This window comes from Chinchilla lanigera, unplaced genomic scaffold, assembly GCF_000276665.1.
Source record: "Chinchilla lanigera isolate Chin_1 unplaced genomic scaffold, ChiLan1.0 scaffold00018, whole genome shotgun sequence".
Taxonomy (NCBI): domain Eukaryota; kingdom Metazoa; phylum Chordata; class Mammalia; order Rodentia; family Chinchillidae; genus Chinchilla; species Chinchilla lanigera.
The window spans coordinates 21,333,614-21,345,004 of record NW_004955419.1 but is presented as its reverse complement, the minus strand read 5'-3'; the positions used below and the strand labels follow the sequence as shown (position 1 = coordinate 21,345,004).

General features: G+C 38.6%; 1 pseudogene; it reads left to right on the top strand.

Moving 5' to 3' along the window:
* The first annotated feature begins 1,012 nt into the window (after positions 1–1,012).
* Positions 1,013–6,118, top strand: LOC102005598 (annotated as a pseudogene).
* The last annotated feature ends 5,273 nt before the right edge of the window (positions 6,119–11,391 follow it).

Below are 11,391 nucleotides of genomic sequence, written 5' to 3'. Positions count from 1 at the left end.
CAGAAGTCACAGTGTGCAATGAATTATTTACAATGTACTATGTATAATGTCCAATTTTCAATTATTAATGATGAGACATGCAAAGAAACAAGAAAACATAAAGCATGTGCAGGGGAAAAGGTAAATAGAAATTCACTTACAAGGGACTCAAATTTAGGAAGTAGAGTTTGAAACGGTTATTATAACAGTGTTCAAATTACTAAAAGGAACTGAGGAACTAAAAAACATGGGTTAATTATGAGTAAAGAAATAGAGAATCTCAACAAAATAAAACAGTAAAAAGGAAACAAATGTAAAAAATAAAACCAAAAAGTACAACTGTAACAAAACATTGACTGAGTGGAATCAGTAGCAGATTTGAGATGGAATAGTTACTTAACTTAAGGAAATGTCTGTAAAAGATGGTATGGTTGAAATCAGTGGTAGCAAACTTATGATATATGCATTGTTTTTCTTTTAAAACAAAAGATATTAATGTAGGAGTTGTTTTTTCTAAATTAAAACCTCAGCATGGAGGTTTAAGTGCAGTGTTGGCACTTTGTGATAAATAAGTGGGTTTGGGGTTGCTGTTTGGGCACTTGATAAGGTTCTCCATCTCTAGTCTAAGTGTTTATATCACTGCAAAACTCATTTGATGAAACCTGCATCACTACAATGATGGTATTAGGAAGTAGGGCCCTTGGGGGTGATTAGGTCATGGGAACAGAGACTATTTATGAATGTGATTAGTACCTTTATAAAAGAGGCCTAAGAGAGAACCATTGCTTTTTTTGCCTTGTGAAGTTAGAGTGAGAAGATGACTACCTATGAGGACCAGGCCCTTGCCAAACATCAAATCTATGGGCACCCTGATCTTGGATTCCCAGCCTCCAGAACTATAAGAAATGAATTTCTGTTGTTTATAATCTGTCCAGTTTGTGATATTTTATAGTAGCCTAAATAGACTGAGACAAATAATACAAAGACAAAGAATGAATTAAAAGTGATCAGAGCCTCTGAAATTTTTGGGACAATGTCAAATGTTCCAATATACATGTACCTAGAGTCCCAGAAGGTAAGGAGAGAAAGAAGTATATCATGGTCAGTCTAATGTACCAACTCAGCTAGGCTGTGGTACAGTTATTCAAACTAGGTGTTGTTGTGAAGGTTTTTTGTAGATGTAATTAGCATTTCTAATAAGTGGATAAGTAAACGAAATCATTTGGAATAATCTGAAAAGGTCTCATCCAATTAGCAGAAAAGCCTTCAAACTGAATTCAGATTTCCCTGAGGAAAAGGATGTTCTACTGTGGATAACAGCAGCATTCCTGCCAAGGAGTTTCCTCCTGGTTGTTCTTTTTTTTTTTTTTCTTTTTTTCTTTTTTTTTTTTGTACCAGGAATCTAACTCAAGGATCTTGCACTTGCCAGACAGGTGCTTGTGCCACTGAGCTATATCCCTGGCCCCTCCACCTACCCTTCTTGATGGTCTCTGCTCTATGGATTTGAGGCTTGCCTGCTAGCACCCACAATTGTGCAAGCCAAATCTTTACAATAAATCTTTTTACACACACATCATATTAAATACCTACTGATTCTTTTTCTCTGCTGCAGGCAAAAATGTTTGATGATAATAATCCTAAACACCCAAAATTTGTGAAAAACATTGTTTTACACATCCGAGAGTCTCAATAAACACTGAGTAGGAAAAACATGAAGAATACCAAAACGTAACCTAACAGTATTCTAAACCAAAAATAAAGAAGCACTTCAGCAACTGACATTGATGGAGACGGAGAAGAATCGCATTTAGAGTCCATTCCAAACAATTCTGTGGAACTTAGAGTGACAAGGACACCTGACAAGCCTTGCAGAATACCCAAGGCATTGGTCTAGTTTAGATTTGGGGAGGTAATTGGATCCAGGGGTAAATCTACCCTATGATAAAGTGACAAGTTTTTCTCCAAAAAATGGAAAAAGATTTAGACCATGAAGATTTAAAGAAGGAAACATATTCAGGACAGGATCAAGAATATAAATTGACATTAAGTGCCAATGTATTTCCCAATACTTTCCTACAGAAACTACCCACCCAGCCAGACAGCTGAGAAACCATTTCTAGCCCCCATCCCATCACACCCACAGTATTACTTTGTGCCAAGAATAGAGAATGCAGCATTCCCCCTTGATCTACATTTCAGGAAGAGAGAAGCGAAAAGGAGCTGAGCTACCTGCTCAATCCCCTTTTCCCAGCTCACCAGTCATGTAAGTTCCTCCTCCTCCTCCTCTCTTGAGAAGAATAAGAAGCAGGAATGAATATTCTACTTTAGCTGTAAACTAGAAATTTCTTCTCCACTAAAAATATAGGAGAAGTGAGGAATAAATTGGCCTTATCCCCTGAGTAGCTGGTAAACTTCTTAAAAGTCATGAAACTGTGACATATAATCTTTTGTATCTAACACAGTTCCAAGAAGAGAGCAGGACATTCAATAGTGAGTCAATATGTATCAGCCTGGCCATTTGTATTAATTAGAGTTCTCCAGAGAAACAAAACCAGTAAGAGATAGCTAAGTAGATAGATAGAATAAGATACAATAGAAAATTAATACAAGGAATTGGCTCACATAGTTAGGGAGACTGAGACTTTCTAAGAGCTGCAGTTGGCAGGCTGGAGATGTAGGAGTAGCAACAATGTTGTTCCAGGCTAAGTCTAAAGGCCTGAGGCCCACACTTGTCTTATTTGACTACAAAACCAAGGAAGGACCTATGTCCTAGCTCAAACAGCCGGGCAGAAAGAGTTCCCTCTTATTTATCTTATTTTGTTCTACTTAGATCATCAATTGATTGGATGAAGTCTACATACATTAGGAAGGACAATCTGCTTTATTCAGTATATAAATTCAAATGTTAGTCTCATCCAGAAACACCCTCATAGACACATCCAAAATAATTTTTGCCCAAATATCTAGGCACCCAGGGCCCTGTCAAACTGACACATAAAATTAATCATCACATCATTCTTAGTGCATGTGTGCGCATGTATGTGTATTATAGTGAATGAATGCAATTTTAATATACTCTAGTTGGACAACACTGGAACTGTGTTCTACAGTATATAAAACATTTCCAAGTACACTGTCTCATTCAGTCTTCACATTAACTAATATTATCAGTAAAAAAACCTGAGGCTCAGAAGGGTGACATACAAAGTCACGCAGCTAATAAGAAGTAGAATTGAGACCCAAATCTATGTAACCTGACTCATCCAATTCTGTCTCCATCGTATTGTGGCTGCTTCAATACTGCCATTTGTTTGTTAAGCATTTTGACCTCCTTAAAGAAGAAAAGGCTTTTTTACATGAAGTCTGGGGCAGCAGCTGTATCACCAGCTGTCTTAAATGCCTCCACCAGGTTTGGCAACAGCTGTCTCAGTTTGACATCTCACTGGGTTCCTGTCAGAGCCCCACCTTGGGGAATAAGTTTAATGAAGAAAAATCCAACCTTCCACCTGAACACCTAGCTTTGCAAATGCAACTGACATCTGACAGGTTTGAGGGCCCTCACCGCAGGGAATGGGGTGACCCCAGCCTCTTAGCTCATAGATTATGTTTGGCATCTTTCACTGCAATTGGCCGGCAACATTTGTGCTCTCTCAGAGTCTTACTCTCTAGCCCCATTGCTCATTTAGATGCAGTTCAAGCAAATACTATTTCCTATGTGCTGGGCATTGGGGATAAAGAAAATGATGCGCAATACGCCATTTCTGACTTGGAGGCAAAGTCACTGAACAATTAGAAACTATACACTGCCAGTATTTTTATAGACAATATCCATTTCCATGGCAAATGGGTCCCTTTTGAGAGGGAAACTCAAAGGAAACTGCTTAAAAATTAAACACGGTGTTGACTATTTCCTTTGGCAGGAACAACAAAGTCAAATTCTTACAAGAATCTCATCCAGACATCAAGAGGATAATTCTGAGTCATTTGTAGGAAAATGGATGGATCTTAAGACCGTAATTCTAAGTGAAATAAGTCAGTCACAACCAGTTAACTATCACACGGCATCTCTAATATAAGAGACCCAAAAAAAATCACAATAAAGAGTCATGTCAAGAAACAGGGAAGTAGTCTTAGTACAGATGGGAATGGAATCCAGAGAAGGGGAAAGGAAGGACAGAGGGATTGGAGGGTTAAAATGATCACAATGCACTGTATATGTGTACCAAACACTCAAACCAAATGTAATCACTATGTAGTGCAAGCATGTCCTAATAATTTTTTGGAAAAGAGTATCAGAAGGTGGAAGCCACTGCCGTGGCTGCTGGAAGAAGGCAGAAAGCCTGGAAGTAAACATTCACAGCTTGTCTGGGTTTACACAGGGTGGCTTTGGAGTCTGAGACGCTAACTAGAAGAAGCCCCATCATCATGTGGGCAGCAGCTGTGATACAGTTAATGTTGCACCCCTGTCACAGTCTAAAGAAATGAATTTGGAGGAACCAAAGAAGATGACCAGAGAGGACTAGAGAAAGAAGAAGGAGTTAGAACGGGGAAAATTGGTCAATGATCCCACAGAAGTTGATGAAGAAGGAAAAGACATCAATCCTCATATTCTTTAGTATGTTTCTTCAGTGCCGTGGTATACTGACCCATCAAGAAGATCTACCTTAAAGCATCAGAGACTACAACCAGAAAAACAAAAGCAAATCAGCTCATCTGGAGCATGGTACAAGAGAGATGTAAAAGAGAATTGCATAACTACTAAATACCTTGAAGGAACATGTGAAAATTGTGGGGTCATGACAGATACACAAAAAAAGACTGCTTTGAGAGATCTAAGCAAGTTGGAGCCAAATTTAAGGTACTGATATAGCTCCAGATGAACACGTCCAGCCTCACTTGATGTCTGACTACAATGAGAAGAGAAATTGGTGGAATGGTTGTAATCCAGAAAGACACATGAAAACTGTGGCACAGTATGCCAAAGTTGATTTGGCAAAATGAACATTGAAAGCCTAGAAACTCCAAAAAGAATTAGCCTCAGGAAAATTGGTAGAACAAACCAATTCTCCAAAACACCAGTGGGGAGTAGAGGAACCAAATTCTCAGATGGAAAAAGGTCATAAAATTGAAAATGAAGATGAAAATGAACATGGAGATGAATTTTCACTCTAAGAGATGAGTTACTGTCAGGAATCTCAGGATTGAAGAAGATATTGTGAAATATTTGAGAAATTTAGATCTAAATCCTGCCTATTATGATCCAAAAACTAAAGCAATGAGAGAGAATCTATACTTCAATGCAAGGAAGAGTCTAGATGAAGTGAGTTATGCTAGATATAACTTCATTTGATACATTTGCTTGGGAAACCTATAACAAAGGCTCTAAAGTGTATCTGCTCGCAGATAATACAAACCTAGAGCTGTTATATGTCTTTAAAAGTAAAAAAAAAAAAAAAAAAAAAAAGATTTCAAATAACAGTAAAAAGAGAGCATCCTGGAAAAATACCGTGGCCAACGACACTTAGCTGTACCTCCCTTGAATTGCTTTTAGCCATGACTGAAGACGGTGTGGAGTACTCAAGACATGGCACAGTCACTAAAAGACAGGAGCTGACCATTGCCTGCTCCAAGTATGAGGAAGATGTAAAGATCAACATATACACATATCCAGGGATCTTACTGGAAAGAAGGCAGAAGAAGATACAAATGCTGCCACTCATTTTTCCAGTATTTTTGCACAGGGGAAGTTGGGAAGGAGATCGTTAGTTTAGAGAAATATATTACAAATGATATATTTGGAGAAGGATGTATGAAAAAACCCACACCCTCCTGAAGATGCACCAGGAAAAACTTAAAGAGGAGAAAAAGAAGAAAATGAGAAAGAAGAAGCAATGAAAGTGCAGCTCAGAGAGTGATGATGAAGAAAAGAAACGTGAATAATTGAAAAAGCCATTGAATGCAGAGGAAGTCTGCCTTCCAAAGTCAAGGGGATCCAGATACCAATGAGAGGAAGTGACCTTACAATAGCATATACGAAACTCAGGACCCCACCGAAGAGGAAATGGAGACCTATAGAATGAAATGTCAGAGGCCAGATGACCTCTTTCCTGGAACATTACTTAGCTATAAAGCTAAGTAATGGCTTTATCATCTAAAGTGGCCTCTTTCCTGGGACATTAGTCACTTGTCATGAACAGTCATCCAGGACAGACGCAATGGACATACTCTCTTCATCTTCCTGATACCTGTGGTAGAAGAAACCTTGCCTACTCTTCTTGCTGCCTAACTTTTAACTTTGAGATTCAGAAATCTCAAAGTAAATGTATTGCTTTCCACACTGAAGAAAACCGAAGAAAACCAAAGAGGAAGTACATGTAATTTTACATTAGTGATGGGGAATTTTACATTAGTGATGGGGAAAGGTCTTAGTTGTAGACCTATCAAAAACATCTTCTACTCAGCAGTTAAGTCTCTATTTCTTCAACTTTTCTAGTCCTTTACCTAATAGTGTCACACACTTTGAAAGTAGATGTGTTACTTTCTCAAAACTAAATGTTCTTTCTTTAAACTCCTAGTAATTGCAGTAGTCATTTAACTCTATAATTGTAGTTGTTTTGTAATAATTTGTTTTAAATGGTCTTAAACAAAAAAATAAAGTTATTCTAACTTAGTCTTCAGGTAACTGAAAGGATATTTGTAGAACATGTAAATAACTTTATCCTCACATGTAAATCCGTGCAGTAACAAATATGTTTTTATCTGATTATTAAATGTAATTCTGACACATTTCCTTGAACCTTATTGCAGAATCAAATTTGCTAGTCTTTCAATGGAAAAAGAAAAAACTTCTCTCATCCTTTGGTCAGTATCAACTAGTCAATATTTTTACCATGATAAATATGATTTAGCCATAGAAATCTATTCCTTTGCTTGTAATACTACTTTTTCTTTTATTTTTATTTTAAAGAAAATAAAAAACAATAAAAACAATACAGAATTTCAAAACAAGGTGATAGGAAATTAACAATGTTATTATATTGCATATTGTTATCTTCAAAGTACTTGCTCAAATTACCAGCTATAGGCATGCAACACTGATTAAAAAAAAAACTTGAGCATTAACTGTTCCTTTCAATAAACAAATAGAAATTAGTAGTACAATTATCTTAGCTATCATATATATGTATATATATCATATATATAATATGATATATATGGCATATATATATATATATTCCTTCCTTCTTTTCTTCTTTTCCCCCTTCCCAGTTGTTCTTTTCTTTTGAGCAGTTTCATTCCCTTTTGCAATATCTAGTGTACCTTTTGGATCTTATTTACTCTTTCAGTTTCTCACACTAGGGAGACAATATGATGTTTACACATGAGAATCTGATTTATTTCACTTATGTTCTAGATGGTCTCTAGTTGCATCCATTTACCTATAGAAGTCTCAACTTTATCTTTCTTTATAGCTAAGTAATATTCCATTGTATAAAAACACCACATCTTTTTATCCATTCCTCAGTTAATGGGCATTTGGCTTGATTCCAAGATTTAGCTCTTACAAATTGTGCTGCTATAAACATGGGTGCACATATATCGCTGTGATATGCTGTTTTTGATTCTTCTGGAAAAATACCAGAAGGGGAAAAACTGGGTCAAGTAGGACTTCTAATCCTAGTTTTTGGAGGAATTTCCACACTGATTTCCACAGTGGTTGTACTAGTCTACACTCCCTCCAACAGCAGAAAAGAGTTCTGTTTTCCCCCACATCCCCACCAGCATTTGTTATTGGTTGACATTTTGATGATAGCCATTCTTTCTGGTGTTAGATGGAATCTCAATGTTGTTCTAATTTGCATTTCTCAGATGACCAATGATGTTGAACATGTTTTCATATATTTACTTGCCATTTGTATTTCTTCATCTGAGAAATGTGTATTCACTTTAGATGCCCATTCTTGGACTGGATCTTTGAATTTTGGGTATTTGAGGCTGGGGATTTAGCTCAGTGGCACAGCACCTGCCTGGCAAGCGCGAGGTCGTGAGTTTGATTCCTGGTACCAGAAAAAAAAAAAAAAAAAAAAAGAGCTTTGTCTATATGTTCTAGATAGAAGTCCTTTTTCTGAAGGACAGTTGGCTAAAATTTATTCCCAATTTGTAGGTTTTCTTTTCACTCTATTGGTGATTTCTTTTGACGTGCAAAAACTTTCTAATAAGATGAGATCTCAGTTGTTGATTTTTTTGAAGTATTTCTTTTGCAGTTGCTTTTATGTAACAATTATATTAAATTTTAAAAGATTTTAGACACCCTTGGTACCTAATCTTCATTGCCAGAAAGTGTCACTTTAAAACTTGCAGAGAACCCGATGTTGAAGGTTTCTTCAGACTTGTAAGGAGGGTTTGTGGGAACCTTAGTAAGCGAGACTGCTATGATCCTCAAGCCTCGTCTATGAACATTGTGAAGATAATGCTGACAGAATGAGACAGCCTGTTAAAAGCCCCTGACATAAGTGCTTTTACTTAACAGTTTTCTCATCTGTCAAAAAGCACTTGCAGAATATAGTGTTAAGTGAGCATCTCAGAAATAGTGGTGGTAGAGGACCAGCTGAGACAAACTGTCAAATGCTGGACTATGGATATATATGGTATCCAGATTCAGCCTAGTATGAAATTAAAATAGCAGTGCAAATACATGGGTCTAATTCTTTTCTTCTCTAAAAGGTCAAATATTGTTTACATATTCCTTTACATAGGATTGTCTTGGTTACTTTTCTCTTGTTGCTGGGACAAAATATCTCATGCCCAAAATTAAGGAAGGAAAGGTTGATTTCACTTACAGTTTGTGGAGGTTTCAGTCCATACTTGGCAGATTACAAGGCAGATTGGCACATGGCAGAGACCTACAGCTCAGGGCGGCAGAACACAGCAAAGCAACAAGCACACACACAAGGGAGGAAATGGCCAGAAGCACCCTCTTTCTCTCCCTTACATATGCAAACTATCCACCTCAGGGCAGGTGGAGCTCTCACACCCATAATCACTCAAACTCTAAAAGCCTGCCCCATGGCCACATGAGGCTTTAGGGGGACACCCAGAAACAAACCATAACAAGGATGGTTCAATATAAAGTGTAAAATTAGTGTCCATTTCACATTTTATCTTTTGTTAATAAAGGTGTATAATTGAGAAATTTAAGAAAAGAATATCAGAAGGGCAAGAGATATTCAAGAGTTGTGAAAGGGACCCTTTAAAACTTTTATTTGAGAACCAGAACCTCTTTTTTTTAATCGATCACACACATATGCACACAACAATGATCAGCATGCCAAAGGCTACACTATAGCGCATGGTGTACTAGGATACCAAGAAACAGGGTCCTATATTTCCAGTTAGGATAGTTCCTCAGTCTTTCAATAAAGGGTCTTTTGTGGGACAGGAGCAGAGTATAGAAAGGAATGTTACAATATTGCTTGTGTGAATAACAGTAGAAGGTTATGTCTCTTTATCACATGCTCTTAGCAGAATACAGTCATGAACATCTGTTTCTCGTGAGTGTGTTTGTTGACAAGAGGTTAGCTGTTCTCAGCTGGGGACCCTCTTCCAAGCTGGATTCCAGCTGGGCTTGGCTCCTCTTTGCAAAGTGACCTCTTGTCTATTCCATATGTGTTTCTTCTGGAGCCAGACTGAAGAGGCACCAGTTGCCCCAGGAAGGTTCTTCCCCCAGATGAGGCACACAGAAACAGTGATGCTTCTTAAGGCTTGAGCTTGAAACCTGCAAGGGGGTTGGGTAGAGCCACATTCCATTGGACAAACAAGACCTAGAACCCAGCCCAAGAGTACAGAGCAATACATCCTTCCTTTTACAGGGCTAACTGCAAGTCATATCCAGGAAAAGAGTATAGATGTCAGGAAGAACAAAGAATTAGGAGCAATAATTCAATCTTGTACAAAATCTAGAGGCAAGAAGATGGAGCCTGTCATGAGGAGAGGGCTCCTTGGAGGAAAACGCTGACCTGAGTGAAAGAACCTGAGATCCCACAGGGGGACACCAGGGAATAAATGTCCTCACCTCCCTCAGGGCTCCTATCTGGAGTGCTCACTTGTTGATCCTAGCCAGAAGCCAGAAGGCAAAAGAACTCTTTCATGGGGTCTATAACGGCCAGTCTCTCAGAGCTGGTAGCAATGGGAGGAACAGGGAGATTGAGTGGGTCCAGAAGGACAAAAAGAGGATATGGACATAGCACTGGCCAACTACTAGAGGAGGATGCAGTGAAGGTGGGTGGGCAGGCCATTGTGAGAGACTTAGTGTGTGAATAAAACCCTCATTTCCTCCAGTAAGGAGAAAAATGGGGAACCTGTGGGCTCAGAAGTTAGAGAAGCCCATAAAGGTGGCCTGCACAACCACTGTGAGCATCTGATCCAGTTGGGCAGTGTACCAAGCTCTGACAGAGGCTTTCTCTCCCACAAGGCAGAGACACAGCTGGAGGTGGAAACAGGCAATTTAGGCTGATTGTCTGACTCAGCAATAAAATTAGGCTGCCACAGCTAATACTAGTCAAGAGAAGGAAAGTCGCTGGTGTGAGGAGAGCCGGCAATCAGTGCAAAGACTGATACTTGAGAAGACCAAGCAGCAGGCTCTGTGTCCAATGCTCCAGGGAGCAACCTCCCCAAAGGGAACATTTAACTGAGACCCACCAACACTCCCTGAAAGGCTACCAAAAAGCTCTTAATGTTTATGCTATTTGTGTTTCTAAAGACAATGTCAAATGAAGTCAATGTAGTAACAAGCAGCAGCAATATTTTTAAAAATCAATTGGCCAGGCACAGTGGCACACGCCTGTAATCACAGCTACCCAGAAGGCTGAGCAGGAGGATTGCAAGCTTGAGGTGAGCCTGAGCAACTCGGGGAGGCCACCTTGCCTCAACATTTTTTTAAAATAAAATTTTAATAAAGCTGAGGCTATAGTTCAATGGTAGAGTGACTCTGGGTTCAATCTCCAGCACCACAAAAATAATTTTTTATAAGCATCGAATCCTTCCAGGATGGGGGGGGAGGGACAGTCAGCACCTGAAATTAAGTTCTAAGTTTTATATGTCCAGAGCCTAAAATGAAGGTTTACCTATCTTACTAGATCACAAAAAATTGAAATAGTCTCTCAAAGTCCTTCTAAGCAAGCATTCGAATGGCAGTTGTTACAAGTCGTCAAAAGCATGAATTCTGAGCTGGATTCAAGTTCCAGGTCAGCTGCTTACACTAACCGTGCAAGTTCAGTCAAGTTCCTTACTGTGTATTCTTGGTTTCTCCATTTGGAAAACAGAAATTGATAATATAGCCTCAAGTTGTAAACATGATGAGTTAACTGACATAGCACTTGCTATAGTGTGAGATACAGAATTCATGGCATTTGG